At 33.5% G+C, this 24,335-nt stretch overlaps 1 pseudogene; it reads right to left on the bottom strand.

The window, feature by feature from the left end:
- Window positions 1-21,427: 21,427 nt before the first annotated feature.
- On the bottom strand, window positions 21,428-21,565 carry LOC145288347 (U2 spliceosomal RNA; annotated as a pseudogene).
- Window positions 21,566-24,335: the final 2,770 nt, after the last annotated feature.

Below are 24,335 nucleotides of genomic sequence, written 5' to 3'. Positions count from 1 at the left end.
TTTTTATTTCCATACTTTGGGGGCCAGCCGCGAACGCAGACCCCACAATTTTTAATAACCACTGCTCCTGATCCTCGATACATCTTCTATCATTATATGTAATCAGTTTTTTTGAAATAGTCAACCATATATGAGCCTATTTGTGACCACACACACACAGACGTTCAACCTTATATATATATATATATATATATATATATATATATATATATATCCGAGTATATTTGCTCCATACTCTTTTAATCGCTGTTTTGTAAAATTTCCAATTCCATGTCTGTTTGGTTATGCAGAAAATAAAGTGTAAGCAACATTAATATGTTAAACGATGTAATATATTCAGAAAAAAAACGAAAAGACAATTGGTTTGGTTTAGGTTAAAATGATTGCAGGCTGTTGAGAGAGAGGACATGTTGTTTAAGGTTTAGTATGTTCGTTTATCTAAAAAGAAGTGTATTCCGGAATAAGCGAATTTTCAAGTCGCAACCAATGAAAATAACCAGGACTGTATGAAGGAAAAAATATTATTTTTAAACGGGAAAAGAAACATTAACGTTTTGTGAATGATTTTATGAGCAGGTTTCCAATGTAAACAGGTCGGTATATGCATAATTTATATAGTATTTCTCGGTAGTGGCGGTATCATGACTTTAAATTTAGAGGGAAAACTGGTAACCATTTATTTTAGAGATGTTGGCGATTGTAATGATGTTTATCCTAGGATGTAATGTAGGATTCTATTATAACAAATAAATGTTTATAAAACGGTGTACTAAATTACATAAGATGGGGGATAATAGCTTAGACATACTATATTTGTATGTGACATCTGTTATTGCAAACCCACGGTAATTTGGTCCAGAGGGGAGTTTCTGCAATCAAAATATATATGGTGATTAGCTGCCAAAAACGTGCAATTCTTTCTACGATGTATAATACTTTAAGTAAACTTAACATCCGCGCTTGTTCTTATATACGCAATTCTATGGTAAGCATTTTGTATTTCTAGGTATTTCAATGTGTCTACCGTAGAAAGTTTATTGATACACATAAAAATTACTAAGTAGTAAATAGATGTTAAGCTTAGAGTAAGGGGTCGAGCTTCATTCTATATAATTTTATTATTTTCCCCTCCTTGTTTTTGTCTCTTTTACATTTTTATCTTTTTCCCTCCCTCTCGCACCTCTCTTTTTCTCTCTCTCTTCATCGCTATTTTGTTTTTGCTTTTTTTTATTCTCCAATGTCTTACTGTTTGTGAACAAGATACGGACAAGACGACACGCCGATCGACACATGAATAAACAGTTGAAACTTCCAAAGCGAAACAAAAACGCGAAAATCAAATAAATGAACGCTGGAATGTGTAATCAGGTGTTTCTTTAAGATCCGTTGTTTTTGTTCTTTTTGACACTCTCAGTTTACACGGTTTCCGACTTCAACATTCGCCAGCCGCCATTTTTTTTAAACCCGCCCATCCAATTCAGGGAGGCCGTCTTTTTCTCCTTATCTCAAACCTGTTTTTGTTGTTGTTTTTTCTTCTTGTTTTTTTGTTTTTGTTTTCTTTTTGTTTTCTACTCTGCTCATTCTTTGTTAATTTGCTCGGTTCTTTGATATGGCAGGGACACTTTCAAGAATTTACGTTTCTTCGAGTTACGATCAGAAAAACAGCAATGACCTGATATGGAGTTATATATATATATATATATATATATATATATATGTGTGTGTGTGTGTGTGTGTGTGTGTGTGTGCAGTCAGCACAAACCCTATTCAGGGTTTAACCGACTTCTTCCGAAGGAGGATGTTTCACGGGAGTATGAAATCTACAAGCGGTCCCCAGTCGCATGTATATCCCCGTTAGGGAAGATGGCAACCTTAGGTTTTTGTATCTTTTTACAGGAAGGTGTCGACGTTCTCCTACATACAACACCTTGATTTCCCAAATTGGCCACTCATTTAAATAATGACCAGGCTCAACGTTGCTTAACTTTGGTGATCTGAGGATATATATATATATATATATATATATATATATATATATATATATATATATATATATATATATATGCTGTGTAAGCAAAATCAAGTCTTCAAAAAGTGTTGATAGCAACAAAAAGTGTATTTCATTTTACGTTACAATTGTTTTCATGCCCGCTCGACAATTTCAAACATTATATCGTTTGATTTTTTTGAAAAACCATCATTTCTTTAGACTTTATGAACAAAAACACTCTTCACAATAGAACATTGTTTAAAGAAGAAAAAAGAAACATTCCCTTAGCGGAAAAAGAAGCATGTGAGAAACATTTACCCTTGAGGTAACCTCCGTGGAAAGCCCATTTAAATATTAATATATCACCTAATTTTCGTATCCTTATTAAAGAACAAAGACATAAGAAGTGTCCACAACAAAAACCTTTAGCCATTCAAAAAAATGTTTATATATTCCATGCGCTTAAAACTTATTGGTATATGAACATTTACTAGATTACAGGAACTCAGTATATTGCATACAAGTCTCTCTCTATCTATCTCTCTACCCCCTCTCTCTCTCTATATATATATATATATATATATATATATATATATATATTAATATTTTTAAAAATATGTTTCAATATTGATGTAAAAAAAGGAAAATATTGATTTAAAAAAGAGTAATTGATATCGATCGTCATATAGGAGCGATGAATTAAACATACTTTCACGTTTATTTATTTAGATTATGCCTTATTTATATGCATTTATACTTAATTTTCTGAGGTTTCTTATCCCACTAACAGTACCAGTGACATTTTGGAATCACACTCAGTGTATTCCTTACCTTTGATTTCACTTGAAAATTAACAAGCCTTTACATAATTTCGAGTATAACGAATTGGTATTTTATTTCTCTATTATTGTTTTATTGATAATTGTTTAGCAAAATGACCTATTATTTTGCTATCTAATTTATATTACAGCCCTATGTTGTTTATGATATGCACAAACAATGTTACGTAGCTGGCAAGTTGGATTTACATTTTTTTCTTAAATATTCAAAGAAGCAAGTAGTAAAATAAAATGAGCTAAATCAGTAATTATTTTTATTTTTTATTTTTGTTCTTTTTGTATTGTTATTTTATTTTATTTTATATTATATATTTTATTTTATATTTTATTATATTTTATATTTTTTATTTATTTATTTATTCTTTATATTTTCTAATTATTTATGATATTTTTATTTATTTATTTTTATTTCCCTTTTTTATTTTATTTTCTATTTAGTGCCGTTTAACAACACTTGCTGACATTTTTTTAAGTGATGACTTGTACATTTAAGTTGACCTATATCATTTTGCCCTATATATATTTTCGCGCCTTTAATATTTCCTGTCCGGGTCGTTTTGACGTTTGTTTCCATTTATTTTATATTTAACTTTATCATTTTTTCCCCAGATCTTTTTTATTTATAGTTATGTCTCGGAAGTAGAGTGAAAAGCACATCTTATTTTTCTTTTATTAATATTATTTTTTTTCCTTGTAAACATGTTTGTGAATTATTCCATGGATTTCTGCCTTTGGATTATTATGGACAATCTTCTTCCAATTACGGGATTTCCTTGGATTTTACTTGTACAAATGGAAATTCTTTTAACTTTCTTGAAGTTTTACATTTGGATTTTACCGTCACTGGATTTTTTATCTTCCACCAGATTATCCATTTATGTGTAATCAACTTTTTCTTTACCATATTCCCTCTGCTTAACTTATTTTGTTTTCAAGTAAGATCTTTGACTTACTTGCTGTTTCATCAAATACTTCTGCATGCAAAATCCGATCCAGCATTTTGCTAATTCCTACGCTCTGATGAGACGGAGAGTATTTCTTCGAAACTCCGCGGATTAAGCACTATCCATTTATCTAGTGTGTCCTTTTCAGATTAAATATGTTTTTAACTCATTTCAAAGTGTTTTGTAACATATTTTATTAACATTTGCTCATATTATAAGCTCTATTTCCTATTTGGTTTTATTTAGCTTTTATATCTGGCAGAGATAATTTGATAAATATTAATTCTTTAATATTTGTAATTTACTTTAATTTTACCATCTTGGATCATTTGTGTAAATTCAATTGTAATTTTCATTTTATATATATATATATATATATATATATATATATATATATATTTAGATATGTATGTATATGTATATATATATATATGTATGTATATCTCTATATTATATTGATGTAATGGAATAACCTAACATCCCTTCATAGATGAAATGAACTATACCCTCTCACGTGACTGAGAGAGAAGGAAAAAAGTCTGGAAGAGAATAAGACAAGATGTCGAGTAATTGTTATGTCCCCTGTATTCCCTTGTAAATAAACCCCTTTGTCTTCCACCCATGACCCCGTGTCTTTCTATATTCTTACTTAAAGTAAAGATATAACAAATGGTAATAGGATTCGGACTCACAAAAGGGAACTTTAAGCCAAAAATATTGGAAAACCAATTTGTGCAAGGGTTAACATCCTCGACGGATAAAGAGATTCGTTCTTGGATATTATCCATTATGAACCAAGACATAGAAATAACCTTACAGAAAGTTACTGAGGAATGTCAGAAAGTGTTTAATTTAAAACAGGATAATACTAGTATCGAAGAGAAAAATGTTGACAAAATACAATGTGTAAAGCAAGGTGACCACTATGTAAAAAAATACTGTAAGACGTGTGGAGGAAAGACTCACTTCACAAAAGAGTGCTACTTCAGAAGCAAAATATGCTATAAGTGGGGGCATAAAGGACACACGTCAACAATATGCAAAAATGAGAAATATTGTAAGCCTGAAATAAAGACCATTGATTCTAAAAAAGAATCCATGTATGGTAAAAAAGGAAATATATTGAAGTTAGAATCAATGGCCAGAAAGTAAACTGTCTTTTGGATACTGGAAGTGACATATCCTTAATTGATGAAAGAACATGGAAGAAAATTTGTTCTCCAAAGCTGCAAAACACAAAGAATATTGCCAGAGGAATGCCTGGAAATAGATTAAGATTTAAGGGTGAATTTTATACTAAATGAATGAAAAGACGTTAAAAACTAAAAAGTATGTGATACCTTAAAAAAATTCTAATCTATTCGGTAGAGATTTGACGATACTTTTCAATTTATTGGAGAAATCAATAAACTCATTTTGTAAAAGAATAAATGTGACAGGATCTGAAAGTCCCAAACTGCCAGGAAGATTTGTTGGGGATTTGAAGAAGGCTTTTAAAAATGTATTTTCTAAAGGTCTAGGTTGCTACACTAGAACGGAAGTGAAATTTGAATTGAAAGATGAAGCGAAACCGGTGCTTAAACCCAAAAGGAAGGTTCTGTATTCGGCGTTAGAAACAATCGAGAAAGAATTAAATAGACTCGAAGAAATCGAAGTAATAAAAAAGTGAACTACTCTGAATGGGCATCACCCACAGTCTATGTGAAAAATAAAATTTAAAAAAAATCATAGTATGTGGAGAATTTTTGACGGGACTGAATGATTCCATAAAGGACCATAACTATCCACTCCCTACCCCTGAGGAAATATTTTCTAAGTTTAATGGAGGAAAAATTTCCCCCAAAATTTACTTGTCAGAAGCATAATTGCAGGTCAAAATCCACGAAGATTGTTCTAAATACCTGACGATAATTACTCGTAAAGGATTAATTTCCCTAAAACGATTGCTGTTTGGGTTGAAAGTAGCACCGAATTTATTCCAACAAATTATGGATGCCATACTAGCAGGCTTGGATTTTACAATGGCTTATTTAGACGACATTTTGATAAGAAGCAAAAATGTTGAAGAACATAAAAACCCTATTCGGAAGGTATTCGAGAAAATAGAAGACTACGGATTTAAAGTGTCTCCCGAAAAATATAATTTTGGTATGGACATGATTGAATATTTGGGACAACTAATTTATTGGAAAGGTAGAAGACCTAACCCAAATAGGACAGAAGCAATTAGAGACATGCCTAAACCAGACAATGTAGTGAAGTTTCAGTCATTCTTGGGTCTAGCAAACTACTATAATTCTTATATCCCAAATACACACAAACTAAGAGCACCATTAAATGAATTATTGAAGAAGAATGAAAAAATAGTTCTGGACAAAAGAATGCGAGGAAGCATTCCAAAAAATTAAGAGATGTTTGTTATCTGATCTAGTGTAAGCACATTACGATCCCAAAAAGGATCTAATTGAAGCGGCAGATGCGAGTGAATACGGTTTAGGAGCGGTGCTTCTACACAGAATGGAAGATGGATCTACTAAACCAATTTCTCACGCCTCGAGGGGTTTATTACCGGCTGAAAGAAAGTACAGTCAGATCGAAAAAGAGGGTTTTGCGATTGTGTATGCCGTAAGACAGTTTCATAGATTCATTCATGGAATATCTTTTGTCCTGGAAACGGAAAATAAACAATTACTATCGATTTTTGGTTCGAAAAAAGGGATTCCTAATCATACAGCAACTAGATTACAGAGATGGAGTATTATTTTGCTCAATTACGATTTCAAAATGAAACATCTAGCATCTAGTAAAATTGCACATGCAGATGGTTTGTTGAGATTGATCCCCAGTAAAACGGAATTTGAAGAAACTGTTATAACAGCACTAAATGAAGAAAATGAACTAACAGATACATTAATAAATACTGTTAGGGAACTTCCTGTTACACTTGAGGAAATAAACAAAGCTGTGAAAACAGATAAATATATTAACAAGATAAAAAAAAAAGTGGGACAAGACGAAAAGAATAGAAAAGGATTAAAAGTGTTTCCATTTTCTATGAGTGATGAAACTCTGATGTACATAGACAGTGGTAATATCACAAGTATTACAAAAGAAAGCACTAAAAGAATTCCACATGGGACACCCTGGAATCTCCAGAATGAAGGCCCTAATGAGAGGATTCACATACTGGCCTGGGATGGATCAGGACATTCAGAAAATGATGAAATTATATAGAGGTTGCCAACTAGCCGCAACCTCTCCCCCATACGGACGCAGCCTTGGCCTAAAACAGATGTACACTCGACACGCATCCATATCGATTACACAGGACCTCTGAAAAGATATTATTACCTAGAAATCGCAGATAGTATGTCAAAATGGCCAAAAACATTTAATACAAACACCCTACAGCCGCAAACACAATAAAGGCGCTGGACGAGGTATTTAGTCGGTTCAGAGTTCCGAAAACAATTGTTAGTGATAATGGCACTATGTTCACTACGGTGAGGCACTGCCCATTGAACACATTACGACACCAACTTTTATCACTCGATCAAACGGACAAGCGGAAAGATTTGCCAATACTTTTAAACGAGCTTTAAAAAAGAATAATAATATCGACAGGGAAGAAAACGCATTAAAAAATACTAAGCAATATATAGGATAATACCAAATCAAAATGCTAAAGTATCCCCAGATGAAATTATGTTTGCCAGGACGGTACGTTCGGTGTTCAACCGTTAATCCCATGAGAAAAAGTAAAAAAAGTAACAAGGATAATGTAAGGTACCAGACTTACAATGACGGGGATAAAGTTTTCTTAAAAAATATCGGGCAGAGAAGAGTTTTGGGGATGAAAGCATAATCTCAATAAGAATTGGGAGAATGGTTTACATTATAAAAAGGCAGACTTTTTCCACAAAAACATATTAACCAACTGAGACCCAGATACATAGAAACAATCAGAAACCAATAGAAGTGCTATATGACACTTTCCATATACAACCTCCAAACAAGGAAGTACCTGTAACTCAGAAATCCAGTCACTCTCCAAAAGCAAAAAATCGGCAAACACAAATGGTGAGGAGAAGTGAAAGGAAAAGGAAAAGGAACGACATTTTTGGACAAAGTTATGAAAGGAAAAAATGGTAGAAGCAAATTTCTATGGAAGAATTTAGCTTGGGAGGAAGGAGATGTAATGGAATAACCTAACATCCCTTCATAAACGAAATGAACTATACCCTCTCACGTGACTGAGATAGAAGTAAAAAGTCAGGAAAAGAATAAGACAAGATGTCAAGTAACTATGTCACCTGTATTCCCTTGTAAATAAACCCCTTTGTCTTTCACCCATAACCCCGTGTTTTTGCTGTATTCTAATTTAAAGTAAGGATATAACAGATATAAATGCAGGAGTGCCTCATCAGTCTATCCATGAACCTCTATTATTCCTAATATTCATAAATGACCTCCCTGACAAAATTATTGCAATGGGTATATATGCTGATGAAACCACGCTGTATAACAGCCATGACAGGAAAACAAATGATCATATATCTAAGAAAATGGAAGAGACACGAGAGGATGACCTCTAATCTTTAGTGTAATGGGGATAAAATGGATGGTCACATTCAATGCTGCTAAGACTAAACGGGTGTATTTCAATAATTACAAGAACACGTTCTCTGCCACCAATAGCAATGGCCAAAGACTCTTTATCTGAAGTATTTATTTTAAACTCCTCGGTCTAAGTTTCACAGGAAACATGAGTTGGAACTATTACATTGAGAGCATTTCCAGGACCGCTGCGAAGAAGGCAGTTTTTTTCTACCGTCCTAGAAAGCTACTAGCCCAAAAGTATATGTACCTACATAAGGCCACCATTCGCCCATGTATGGAGTATTGTTGTCATATTTGGACTGGTGCATCTAGACAAGGTTCAAAAGAGAGTCGCCAACCTGATAGGTCCTGAACTGTCAGCTAAGCTTCGGTCTCTGCCTCATCGAGGAAATGTTGCATCCCTCTGCCTGTTCTACAAGTACTTTAACGGTGAATGCTCCGACGAACAACAAGCACTCGTACCACCTCGACTTAAATACCCCGACAAACCCGACAAGCACCTAAATCCCACCCCTTCACAGTTGAGATCTCTAAATTTAAGAGGGCCTTCTACTCCAGTAGTTTCTTTCACAGAACCACTAGACATGGAATTCCCTTCCGGGTGCCTGCTTCCCCAACTGTACTGACATGCAGGAAGTTCAAGTGTAACGTGAACCGGCATCTTGATTCCCGACTCCCTACATACATAGTACCCCTGTAGCATATGTCCCTGATAGTTACTCTCAACATCAAAGTAGCAATTTACCTGTTTGAGGTGAAAAATATATATTTTTTTAAATATATGTATATATATATGAAATTTATCTACATAGGACCGTGATTAGATATGAATAAATAACTTAAAATTCTCATTTGCATAGCTGAATCGCGCACGATTAGAGCAATAAATATTTTCTTTAAAAATATCGCATTAATAGGTATACACACGCAAGCACTTACTCAATTTCTTAGAGTTTGTTTTGTTAGATACGAACTTATGAATTATAACAACATATTTGACTTATAATAACACTTGTAAATTATAATAACATTTGCTTCGAAGTGATCAACTTAAGCCAAAACCACCGAAATAGAATAATAAAAAAAAAGAAAACAACGTTTTTGTTGAGGACGAATAATTACTAACAAGTACTGAATTCAAGAGATTGCTGCATTATAAGTGTTCGATATTAAAATACAGATCAACACCGCTGGAAACTTTATATATGTATTCTTGATAAAAAAAAAATTAATGCCCGCTGCATAAATTGGGAATACCATAATCGTGGGCTTACAACTTTTGAAATATTGGCTTTTTTCTACGCGCTGATAACTCACAGGTTGTGCAATTTATAATTTGATCAACAGTTACATTCTTACATGCTAACAATGGGGCTGAAACAGTTGTACATAACGTCGTGACCAAAAACAGAAAGAAAATTTTTCCGAAAATGAGTAAATACTTGTGCGTCTACAACTGTTAAAGTGATATCTTTTAAGAATATATATAAATACTATGTTTTTTTCTTCAAACAGTGTTAGATACATATGTGAATACAGTGCAGTGTTTCATTACGGGGGCATCGCGCTACGAGGCCATGCTATGACTTGAGACCAAACTCACGCATATGAATATTTTAAAGTTTGGTCTCAAGTGGTGCCACGACTTGATGACTCGATGTCTCTGAGAAGGGCCACTTTAAGAACATGTATGCATATATGTAGTCTATATTAATAAGCATATTGTAAAAACGCTTCTTTTATTCATCGAGCATTTTCGATAAACAACAGGGGTTTTATTGTAGAACCTAAAAGTACACAACCAAGATATATATATATATATATATATATATATATATATATATATATATACGCATATATATATATATAATCTATTATATATATATATATATATATATATATATATATATATATATATATATATAAAATCCATTATCTATTTATTTACTATTTTCTTAGTTATTTAATTGTTAGTCACCTGAAGGTTTTAAGGGGCATACCTGCCCTTTTTGATATTCGCGTCGTCCCTCTTATTTGGGACGTATTTTTGTTGTTATTATCATTAAAACACTGGGGTGTTTGAATGATAATAACAACAATATGGTTAAGTGTTAATTTTACTCATTTAGAATTGCTTTAAAGCTTCACGGCTCACTCATTTTGCGACCAAGTTTTACAGTGCACAGGTCACCTTCTCAGCTATATATTTTGAATTTTGAAATAAGAATTTTCAATTTTCCTTCAGTAATAAAAGTTATAATAAAATTACTGACGTTCAAATTTTGTAGAAGCTGTAAGCAACGTGGCAACGGTTTCTTTTGATTGGCTGTTGGTTTCCCCGGGTGGTTTAGTGATAGACATTCAGCTCGAGAGTTTTCTTCTTTTTCAGGCTCTGAATGGTCTTCAGATAAACATTCAACCAGCGGAACTTCTTGTGTTTTAAACTCCGACTGGTCTTCCGATGAAGATTCAGTAAAAGTAGATGTGCTGTGTTTAAAGACGCTACTGGGTTTCCGATAAACATACAGCCAGAGGAGCTTCTTGTGTTTTAAATCCCGATTGGTCTTCCTATGAACATTTAGTTGGAGGAGAGTCTTGGTTTTCAAGCCCGCACTTGTCATCCTGTAAACATTCAGTCTAAAGAGCTTATTGTGTCAAGCCCCGATTTGTCTTCCAATGAACATTCAACCAAAGATTTATTGTGTTTCAAGCTCTGACTGATCTCCTTTTGAACATTAAAGCAGAGATGCTTCTTGTGTTTCAAGTCCCATATGTCAGGTCTCCGGTTTCGAATCTATCGACTGGTGTTGATCGTGACGCCCTGCACTGATAATTCCCGAAAGGATGAAACACTAATGCCTGTAGTTATTTAGTAATCATTATAGTAAATTATTATGTCAGCGCCTTTAAGAAACTAGTTTCTTATCGTTGAGCACTTTCATTTGAATTAAATTCGGTCAATTTAGCTCATACGCACAGATCATCATATAATGATTAGACCACTCTGACAGACGTTAAAAGCATTTAAAAAATAAATATCTAAAATTCAAAAGCATTTCTCGCGGTTAACGGTAGCCGAATGGATTGGGCCAATGGTAATGAAGCTAGGGATGTCTTTTGTCGCCAGTTTCGAATCAATTAACTGGTGTTGACCGTGACACCCTGCACTGATTATTCTCGAAAGGATGAAACACTAGTGTCCGCAGATATTTAATAATTATTATAGTAAATAATTATATATATATATATATATATATATATATATATATATATATATATATATATATATATATATATACTAAGAGCACATACCCGGCGTTTGCAGTTAAAAACACATGACCGGGCGAAGGGTTTAGTCACATACAATTTAAGATACACCAAATCTTTTAAGTTGTTACGATGTTCTTGAAATGATGGGATTTTGGATGTGAAACCCGTAGGCATCTTTATTTATGATATTTAAAGAGTGAAATAGTCATAGCTAAAAAAAGAAATAACTTAAATGAAAACTTACTTCTATGTTTAAACGGAGCTGATGTTAATTAACAAATTAAATAAATGTTAATTAAGTTAAAATAAATAAAATAAATCAACTGTATATAAAATTTCTATAAAGAATACCTAAAACAATTCTATTACTAATTTCCATTAATAATTTTGAGAAAATTATTGAAAAAGATTTTATTAATGTAATTGTGACATAATATCTTAGTGCTCCGTCTATGTTAGTTTCTAACGCACCCTCTCCCTGCATGGCCAGGTCGTAATTTAGCTGTAGGCGGAGGAATACACAAACAAATGCAGCCTAATAATTCCCTATCTTTTATCGATTTCTTTCTGTCCGGACCGTCATGAGGTGAGCGCGCATATTTCTGTCTCCCCGTAAATCAACATTAATTAGTTAGTTGGTTTTAAAGGACCTATTTTCTAGTTTTAATTGTAAAAAATAATTATAATTTGTATATTGTATTGTAATATATTTTTCTAAAATATATAGTTAAAATTATATAATATATACTACAATTGTCTCGTATGTCGTTTGTTTTTTCTGTGTCTGCCATAAATATTTTCATTAAAGAATGAGGAAACCTTGAGGAAAAGGAGGATTCCAATCCAAATGCCACCATAGGTCAAGACATTCTCTGGGAGAAGAAGGAGCCTCACAGCCACATCCAACATCTCAGATATACTTTTCTTATTGATACTCAGGCCCTAATGACTGGCTCATCGTCACATCATCATGGAATCGTGTCTAAAACGCTTTCTGTAACACGTGGATCGGTCACCTACCAGTGACCGACAGATCGTCTTATAAATGATGCCCTAAGACCAGGATATATTGTTGTCTAATATGGAAATGATTTCGCCCCTGCCGTGTTTAGGTTGATTACAGCCCCATCTGTTTTAAAATTTGCCTTTAGACAAAAGATTGACTATGAAAAAAATCCACGGCATAACAAAGATAATAGTCACTAGACGAATAAAAAAAATTAAGGTCCACGGTTTTCCAAGCTGAACCAAACGGCAGAAGAAAAAAGACTCTAGACGATAAACGCATATCTAAAAGCACGCTTAAAAAGAATCTTTTTATAAAACGGCAGACTGATACACACGCGCACACAAACGCAAACAAAAAAATGCACTCAGAACATATAGAAACCTGAAAAAAATTATTTTGCACCTACGAGGAAACAAAAAATTACATACGCAAGATCGATTCAGAAAAAAAAAACAGTACCCTTCCTACATCCACACAAAATAACTTTTCGATTAAAAAAAGTGAGAAATAGGTCCCTCTGAAAAAAAAAAGACAGACACGAAAAAAAGTCTCTCTAGTAAATGCAAAGATCTTTCTCTCTCTCTCTCTCTCTTGCTCTCTCTCTCTATATATATATATGTATATGTGTGTGTGTGCATGTTTCTGTTATATGAAAGAAAACAAAAAATACTTCAAACGCGATGCTCGAAAAAATAAATTAAAAAGAAAAAAATTATTCCTCAACATTTTTAATTTGATCTTTATTTCAGGTTATAAAGTAATACAGGAAATTTTTTTAATTGTTTTTGACTTTGCAAATGTGAAAAAAACTTTTAATTCAGATTTGGAAAAAGAACTTTTGTTAAAACATTTCATTTTATGAACTATAGAAAGACTTTAGACTGGTTTCATGTGCTCCTTTCCAGGTTAGGTTGCAATTAAAGCTGAAAACTAAGGGGACTTTTGGATTTCATAATTGTTTCTCCAGGATCAACATATGTATTTTATTGATTTTTTTCGTCTGTTTAAAAAAAAAAGAAAAAATGCATTGGTAAAAATTTGGATTAAATAATATGAACATTTTGTGTGTGAGTGCCTTACAAAATTGAGCGTAAATAATAGATGTTTTATTTAATATTTTTTATCGTAGTTGTAATGTTTAAATTCACCAGGGCTTAGCCGTCAATCATTTGTTTAAAACAATGGCGGAACATTGAGGTGGCCCAGTTGGGTCCCACCATTGTGTCATGTAATGAGTGAGGTGGGGTGTGTAATGGCATCGCTATGTCTCTATCCCCGTCTCACCTTGTCTCTTCTCCTCTTTTAAAGTCTCCTATTCTGTTAGACTTTAAAATTTTTTGAGGGTGAAAGAGAATAACTTGTAAATTGTCGAAAAGTTTACGTAATGTGTAATGTTATGGGAGGAAGTTAGTAGAGACCTTTCTTCCCCCTCACCATCTCTTGTCTTGCTTTTTGGTGCGTGTATAATTCGACCCCTATGGCGAGTTGCAAAGAGCATATAAGCACGAATTCACTTGGATTAAAAAATATTTTTATCAAGTTTAAAAAGCAAAATTTCTCCTACTTCTTTAAATTATTTAAATGATGTCTTCAGTTGCTTGTAACATTATTTTCAAAATAAAAAGACAATTATTCAAGCTTAGATTGCTTATCTGGAATCTTCGAATGATTTGCAAAAAGCCAATTGTTACATGATTACATGATGTTTTAAAGAGTTCTCTGAAAGTTTCATAGTTTCTTAAAGAAAAAGTATGCTATCAAATTTTGAATATTCTCTGAATTTTTAATAATTTCTAAAGAAATATTTGACTATCGAAAAAATTTTCATGAATTCTTGAAGATAATTAAGGAAGAATTATTCGAGTGAATTCTTTAATTGAAGGTTTATTTGAAATTGGACCGTATGATAAGCACCCCTGAAGTGTTGAATGAGGAGTATTTTCGAAAAATTGAATTAATTCTTTAGAAGAAAAAAAATCATCGGTCTGGAAGGATCTCATTGAAACTTTCAATTTTCTCAAGCTGTTAAGTTATGCAGAACTGGTCATTACCTAATATAACTCCCTGGTGTGGCTGGAGCGGATTAATTCGAAGTAATCTATATAAGTGAGCTTTTAGAAAGAGGATTGCTTTTAAATAATAAACTAACTACTTTGAAAAAGTTAATCAACGTGAAAGGTTTCTAAATTTGAAATGACCTTGATAATGGTCTATGAGAAGGAATTAAGGAATAAATGAAATATTTTGAAAAGTACACTTAGTTAAAAAAAAAAAAACTAATTAGGAAATGATAAAACTGGGGATGTTTCTGAATTTCATTGTGAAGAGTAAATGATTCAAAATGAATTTTGATAATCTTTTGAGGAGATTAAATTTTAATAATAAACCAAATGGTTGGAATAATTTTTGAATTTCATAGTGAAAAATGTCTTGCCCTAATCGGGGTTTCTAACTCATGAAGGCTGAGTGCCCTTCCTAAATTAATCCTTGAATAATATTATTGTACTTACAGAAAAACTTTACAAGTAAAAAATTTTCCCTGGTGGATGGTTTCTATTAGCCGCTCAGCGGTAGCCGCCTTGCTCTAACAGAATCAATGTAGGTCGGCGTGGCCGTCTCTCCTGGGTTGAGGTCACGTAACACCAACTAATTAAAATAAACTAAACTGGTTGCAGAAGGGAGCAATAAACCGAGTAGTAGTAGATTTTTTTAAAATGTTTTTTTTTGTCTATGAGAAGACTGAATTGATGCAGTAACCGGCGTGATCATTAAAATCGAGACGAACTCACGTACCTCTTACTAATTGTAAATAAAATGAAATACGTATAGGTCGGCGTGATGAAGTCACGTAAACTCCAGCTTGATTAAAATACATTATACTGGTTGCTGAAGAGAGCGTAAATCCAGTTACTGAAATAACGTTATACGAGGAGGTGGAATTTCCTCCGTCATATTTTTTTCTCTGCCTCTATGGAGGACGAGGATGATAACCCTTCCTGGTATTTGAAGCAGTATACGACCCGACCATGAGCCTCTCGGAAAAAAAATAGATTGCTTCACTGAGTACTTGACGGAACAAAGGGCATAGAGACTTTGATCGCAGACGGCCGGTTGAAGCGCCATCCACGGAAAATTAGGAACTTCTGAAATTTATGAATACTCATAACTTTCCGGCCCGGTTGTGGTGGTTGCTTAGGCACCCATCCCCCTGCAAAACCAGGTCGTAATTTGGCCGTAGGCGGAGGAATACATAAAAAATACAGCCACATCTAACATCTCAGGTGTGCTTTTCCTCTTCATATTCAGGCCCCAATGACTGCCTCATCGTCACATCATTATGGAACCGTGTCTAAGCCGCTTTGTGCAACACGTGGATCGGTCACACACCAGATACCGGTTGATCATGTTATATAATAAGCAAATATGATAAACTGCTGAATGTAAGTTCATTTTGAATAAATGGTATATATATATATATATATATATATATATATATATATATATATATATATATATATATATATATATGGGAGTAATGCATGACTAAAAGCATGTGAAAGTCCGTTTTCAGTGTTAAAATCTAGTTGTGAAGTTGAGTACTTCTTGTATATATTAACCAAATTGTAAATAAACAAACAGAGAAGAATAAATATATAAAAGGCAAAATATATGTTTGTCTGTCTGCCCAAAACCTCAGACAGATGTGCCGGAACGTGACGAAACCGGTATAGTTTTGAAACTCGACTTTCTCGGACGACAAATATAGACAGATTGGCCAAAAACATTCACTGCTTCGCCAGTTTTCTACAAGGAGGGCTCGCCTTCTCCGGCGACATTTTTCCAAGTCATCGCCTCCTTTCGTCTCCTTTCGTCTCCTGTACGTTTAATTTCGACGTCCGCGACTTCTAATTTTTCCATGGACGCATCAGGTTTTTTTTTGCATCCTTTTCCTTACGTTATCCTGCCTACAACCTTATTTTTTTAAACACATCTTTCCACCCGGGCTGCCCACATGGTTTTCGGGCTTCCTTACTCAACACACCGAGGTAGCGACGAGTACCCTCGCTAGCAATATATGGATAGGATTATTTCCATTATCATTTATCATCCATGTCATTTAATTGTAATAATTGCGTGTTCTGGAGATTATATATTTCATGTATGTGCATTGTCGCTAGAGACTGCAAAGGCGGACAACAGTCGATTATTCAAACCACATACAAACTGTTAATTAGTCGAAAACTGGATTTCATTCCAATATTAAATCATATACATTTAACTTACTGTTTAAATAGATGTGTGCCTTAAATCACCTAATGTATTACTACTTTTTCGAGTACATGTTTTTGTTTTGTTTTTCTGTAATTTCGTTTTGGATTTAACTATCATTTCCGATTCATTTAACTTCCCCTTCTTTTTCTTTTTCTTCTTTTTTCTTCATCTTTCTCGCACCACTACCACGTTCACCACATTCTCTGCAACGTTTGTTATGTTTAGTTTGATTCCAATTTATTTACTTTATCGTTCAACTAGGCTTCAGTTGCTTGTCGGAGACACAAAAACAAATTGTGAAGACCGACTTGACTGATCTGTAAAAATGTCAAAGACACTGGACTAACATTTTTCGAATGCTTATCCTTTCGGCTCATCTGTTTCGCGTAAGGGTTTGTAAGTATTTTACATGAGGACAAACGCCGAGTTCTCTATCTTGTGTACGTGCCCACTGACACATGCAACAATGTTAACGATTGTTTGTATTTTTGTGTGACAGGATCGATAGTTTATTCTTTCTCGGTATTTTGCTTCCTCGGTTTGTACACAAACACACACACACACACACACACGCGCGCGCGCGTGTGCACTCATGCACACACACGTACATACAATAGTTTTGAAAATCTATTGAACTATCTTTTACAAAATAAAAGAGCGTAACATACTAACTGATAGTGAGGAATGTGAAAAAAACATCGGGAAGGATAAATATCATATAAAACAAGTAGAGATAACGCTGACATTATAAAGTTTCATATTTTATATAGAATAAACCATTAACCTGTGTAATTAATCATTTGCATGCTTTTGGCCGGACGAATCACAATATTAGTCATGGTTTAAATGTGTCATTTATTTCAAGGAATACAAGATAATCTTAGATAAGTTAGAAGATATTAAAATGGAAAATATACTCGAATGAATCCAACACGGCTAAAGTTAACATATCTCAGTGGTAAATAAGAGTGATTTGTGTATATATCTTCTATATATCTATAAAAACAGAGATGTGTGTGCCACAGACGATTTCTGATTGGTTAATCCAATAATCACATCTCCTAAAAAACTATGGTTCGAAGGCTCTTAAATTTACCATAAAATATTATGGCTTTATTTATTGTCCATCTTGGAAGGGTTTAATTTTTTCCTAACTTGCGATTTACAAATTACAAAAATACGAAACTAACTTACAATCTAACAATCGAACCTCCGACATCACGGCCGCCATTATGAAACTAAACTAAAAAAAAAACAAACCCCGCGTCCACTCGTGGTCTTTACATTTCGGGTTTGGGTACGTGTGCAGTTTTCCATTGACATTAAAAAATGGAAATATTTTTAAAAAAAATATATTGTACGTACTCGTCATGGGATAAAGTTTTCCTACAGAAAAAAATCACGTAATTTCATCAAGTAGTTATTTTTTTATAGCGAAAAAAGAAAAAAATCAACGCTACAAGCGAAATTAAACAGAAAGTTCAAGTAGGGGGATTTCCCCCCCTTTTTTTTTATAGTGTCTGTGTGCATTTCCCTACGCTAAAACTCTGTCAATTTTAAGCCTAGAGATTCGAAATTTGATATACAGGGTACTGAGATTTGAGAAAATCGATGTGATAGGTTTTCGACAGAAATTTGGCGATTAAGTGGTCAATATTCAACGATTTGACCTTTGAGAACTCTACCAAACTCCTCCTACAATTTTGGGTCTAAACAGTAAACACGTGATATTTTAGATATAGATTCCTTGGACATGGATCTAACTTATTAACTTTACTTGATCCCTAAACAATAAATGTTAAGAGGTCATAATAGGGGTCAAAGTTTTAAAAAATTGACCGTTTTTTTTTTCTCAGCATTAACCTCAAAACACCTGGGCAACGCCGGGCACCGATTGCTAGTATATATATATATATATATATATATATATATATATATATATATATATATATATATATATATATATATATAACTCATTTTTTTTTACTATAATAAGTAAATACCTACACCACTAGTTTTTCATCCTTTCTACAATCTCCAGTGCAGGGTGTCACGATTAACACCAGTCGAACGATTCGAACCCCGCAACACGAGACATCTCTAGCTCGATTAGCGAAGGCCGTATCAATTCGGCTACCATTAACCGCGTATAATAACGTTGAATTTAAACATTTTTCATTTTAAATGTTCTTTACGCCAGTCAGACAGAGATCTTATCGTTATCAGATGATCTATGTATAAGAGCTAAATTGACCGACTTTAATTCAACGGAAAGTGCTCAACGATAAGAAACGAATTTCTTAAAGGTGCTGTCATAATTATTTTTTTACTATAATAATTAAATACCTATAGACACTAGTGTTTCATCCTTTCTGGAATCTTCAGTATATATATATATATATATATATATATATATATATATATATATATATATATATGCTCCTATACATTTGAATATTTTGTGTGTTGGTAGTTATATTAAACCCGCTTTTTTCTGTTTATTTATAAAATACAACTTTCTTATATATGAGCTGTGGAATTGCATACATCTGCAAAAGACCTAGCTAATTTGCATATTCTTTTAAACATTCATTTTAATTAACCTCCTATTAGTTTTTTCTTTAGTTAACTATTACGTTTAATTATAGTCATGCAGATATTCTGCATGATTTATACTTGAGTAATATTTGCATAAAAAGTTTACAGTAACCACAAACCTCTTTCTATATATATTTCTGTATGCGTATATATGTAGATTTAAAAGATGTTGCTTCCGAAGTTTCAGTTTTTTTTGTCTACAGACATGAAACTTTTTATATAGTGTAATCGAACCGAATTGAACTTAAGCCAAGGAAAACAAAAGTGTTAAAATTTAAAAGAATGAAAGATGATGGTCGAACGACGGCACGAGGAAAATTCATGCGTGACGTAGTAGCTATTAGTCATATTTTAATTTTTTTTCTTGTAGTAAACATGTCTTCATAGCTCAGGCATTAACGTCAAAGGAGAAAGTAAATATTAAGCTAAATGGTTTTGTTTTGATTCTTGGTGGTGGCACACGTGTCATTGTTCTTTATACATATATATAGTCATTGTTCTTTTTATACATATATATATATATATATATGTATGTATGTATATATATATTTGCATATATATACATATATATATATATATATATATATATATATATATATATAGATAGATAGATAGATAGATAGATAAATAGATAGATAGATATATTACGTCGCGGAATAGATGCAGTTCGAAAAAATGGAGTCAAAGAGACACATATAGCGAGGTTTACAAATTATGTTTTAATACACGCAAAATAAAATAAAATAAATAAACGATATATTTTTCTATGTGATTCATCTAAAATACGAAGCATTTCCCTTTTTAAGTTTGATTTTTCGGTCATAGATTAAAATTTTTCCCAAGCTTCTAGTAGTATAAGAGAGGCTAAATAATTACAAATGTAAACTTAAGCGAAGTAGATTATTATGTTAGTATTATCATGATACAATAATAACACGTTGCCCGACTTTTGAAATGATATCTACGTCATTTCTGAAGGCCTACATATATCTGTTAAGGAAAATAACTATCAACAAACATTTCGCCATGTATTTCGTCTCCAGCGCTCTATACAATTGTTCTCGTGACATCATTCAAAAATTTATTTTTTCCATGAGTCCCAGACATAAGCTCTTAGTATAATATTCCAGATGTGTAACCTGGATGTGTTGAAGCGTAAATTATGCATAATTCGTTATGTTTAAAAACGAGACAGCTGATTTGATCTAGAACAAATCTGGTTATAAATCTGGAAAAAATATGCGTGATAATTTTTTTTTTTTACAGTGGATATATTCCTGTTTTTCTTTTTAATTTGAATTTAAATGGCGATTGTAATATCACTGTATCCTTTCTGCTAATGTACGTTTTTGACGAGAGAGTTTTAACATCTCAACAGAGTCTAGAGGTGAACAGAGTGCATAGAGTTCAACTGTTACGCTATTTAATTAGGCGTATTTAAAAGTGGAGGTTTTAATTTATGGTTATGTTCGTGTTTCTCTCTTGCCAAATTAGACATTAAGTTAATGACTACAGAAAGAGAAAAAAAAGACAAAATGAGAAAAATAAAATACAAATGGTAACAGGAACAGATAAGCTATTATAATACGTGTTTTGAAAAAAACAAAACAAAACAAAAACAAGGCCGATATCCATTAGTCGCGTGCTCTTGTGTAATGAATGAATGCGTGAATGTTGGATTGACATGCAATTCTTAAAGATAAACTAAAATGACAGAAAAATGGGCTGAAATGACTTGAATAAATAAAATGTAAATGACTTAGAATGACTTAAATGAACTTAAAGATGACTTGAATGACCTTAATAATGACTTGAATGCTTAAAAAATAACAACTTGAATGATCTGGACAATGACTTGAATGGCTTTGATACTGACTGGTTGTAAAGTGGGTGATCATTTAACATTTAATTAATACAAAAAAGTGCTCCCCCACTTTATATCACAAAGATACAAACATAAGTACAGCATGTAGTAAGAACAGATACTACACTTTGATCTTGGCCAAAAGGCCAAGAAAAGGGTATTTATTTGCTCCCCCACCGAGTAAATTAGGCACGAGGCCGATTTTTAATGTGAGGAGTGAAGGGGAAATGGGGACCAACTCCCCGGGGAGTAGGGGAGCTGGATAGTGACAATTGGTATGAAGGGTTGGTATTTATTTGCTCCCCCACCGAGCAAATTCGGCACATGGCCGATTTTTAATGTGAGGAGTGAAGGGGAAACGTGGACCAACTCTCCGGGGAGTAGGGGAGCTGGATAGTGACAATTGGTATGAAGGGTTGCCCCTACATTGACCAAGGTCTTATATGTGAGGTTGCCCCCACATATGGTCTTTGCTTGCAGTATCTGCCGGATAGATACTACACTTTGATCTTGGCCAAAAGGACAAAGAAAAGCGGTATTTATTTGGTCTCCCACCGAGTAAATTAGGCACAACGTCGATTTTTAATGTGAGGAGTGAAAAGGAAATGGGACCAACTCCCCGGGAAGTAGAGGAACTTGATAGTGACAATTGGTATGAAGGTTTGCCCCAACATTGACCAAGGTCTTATATGTGAGGTTGGTATTTATTTGCTCTCCCATCGAGCAAATTAGGCACAAGGCCGATTTTTAATGTAAAGAGTGAATGGAAACTGGGGACCAACTCCCCGGGGATTAGGGGAGCTGGATAGTGACAATTGGTATGAAGGGTTGCCCCTATATTGACCAAGGTCTTATATGTGGGATTGTACCCACATATGGTCTTTGCTTGCAGTATCTGCCGGAACAGGATGTTTATTTGCTCCCCCAACGAGCAAATTAGGCACAAGGCCGATTTTTAATGTGAGCAGTGAAGGGGAAATGGGAACCAACTCCCCGGGGAGTAGAGGAGCTGGATAGTGACAATTGGTATGAAGGGTTTCCCCTACATTGACCAAGGTCTTATATGTGGGGTCGCCCCCACATATGGTCTTTGCTTGCAGTATCTGCCGGAACAAATACTAAACTTTGATCTTGGCCAAAAGGCCAAGAAAACTTAAAAAGCTAAGAACAGCATCTATTAACAACAGACCTTTGATCTTAACCAAGAAAACCAAGCACAAAATGTTACGGACAGACCGACCGACCGACAGACCGACCGACCGACCGACCGACAGAGTGAGTTATAGAGTCGCTTGCACGCGACTAAATATATAACAAATAATTATTCGGATTGTCCGAATTTATGTCAATTTTGTTCATTAAAATATTTACAAACTAACCGATTGCGTTTATCCTATTTACGTTTTTAATAATAACGAATATATCTTGAATTGTTCGGAATGTAGACATAATAATTCATCTTATAAACTAAATAATTATTCTGATTTCTTGTATTTTTCGGGGGGTATCACATTTATTGAATAATTAAAAACTACGGTAATTACGCATTACGTGTAATTTAGAAACTCATTCTACATATTGGGAGGAGAAGTTGTTTGTAACGGTTGTGTACGTTCCCCTAACAATCTAATAAAAAAGGTATTGTAAAACTTGACTTAAATTTGAAAATATTATTTAAAACATATTATTTTATCTAAATATAAAAACACTAAAACTATTTGTATAGTTTTTATTCTGATTATAGATTGGCCGAAAATTCGTCAGTAAAAATGTAATTAAATGTTTAGGTTGACTTTTACTATTGAATAATATGACTTGCGCTTGAGTTTGAATGATATGGACCTTTTTAGACGTACGATATTTTCTGTAATATAAATATCACCTGTCTGTTAAAATGTATGAATGTACGTATGTATGTATGTACTTATGTCTTGCAAAAACTTTCGTCAGGGGCAACGGATTTTCACAAGGTTTGTATCATTTTGAAGCTTGTCATTCAAAGCTTGCGTAAATGATGTCGCATAAAAGGCTATATTTAGACCGACCGTGACGTCACGGTAGGCTCATCGATAAGAGCTTTTTCACCTCTTTTTCCTCTGGCGCGTTACGGGTTCGAGCCTGCTTACTACTCCAATTTTTTTTTTTTTGCGCTCGCAATTTTCTCAGCCAACACTCGTGCACACACCTCCACTTTCTCTTCCGCCTCCGTGTCACGGGTTGGAGCCTGCCTGCCTACTACAATTCTTTTTCTCAACACACACCTCCAAACACCAGGGTAACGCCGGGCACCCAGGCTAGTTATTGATAAATATTAAGTCGACAGAGCAAAAACTAAAGTGAAAACAACTGCCTAACAAAAACATGATGAAATTGTTGAAAATCTGATATGAATTGGAGTTGATGGGAGAATGCATAAGTATACATTGTTTTATAAGTTAATTGTGGAAGAAAAATGGACAGACAACTAAGACAAAAGTAAGAAAATATTTAAATTTTGCAAAAGAAACACCTTAGGCAAGTTAAGTTCTGAGACATAGAGATCTTCCTAATAGTGATGCAACACATGCTGTTCATACAGAGAAAGTGGTGGATGTTTTGTATGAGTTCAAGGCTATCTTTGTTTACAACACTAATATCAACACATGTTGTGTAGGTTGAATGGTTGCAATTTTAGAATAAAATATGTAAAAATTCTTCACACAATTGGTTGATCTTTGTACCATTAGGATCTACCTTTCAGAGACCTTTTAAAAAACAAGGATGTTTTTTAAAACATGGATATTTTTTAAAACATGAATGTTTTTTTTTTAAATCGTGGATGGTTGTGCAAAAAGCCCAACAACATTGAGTTACCCCTTCATCCCTGAAGAAATTAAGCTCAAATGATCGCCAAAATTAATCCCAAATATCATTTTTCACTATTAGCAGT

The sequence above is a fragment of the Euprymna scolopes genome, chromosome 11 (assembly GCF_053919585.1).
Source record: "Euprymna scolopes isolate OS-2025 chromosome 11, ASM5391958v1, whole genome shotgun sequence".
Lineage (NCBI taxonomy): Eukaryota > Metazoa > Mollusca > Cephalopoda > Sepiida > Sepiolidae > Euprymna > Euprymna scolopes.
This window is presented reverse-complemented; position numbering and strand designations above follow the sequence as displayed.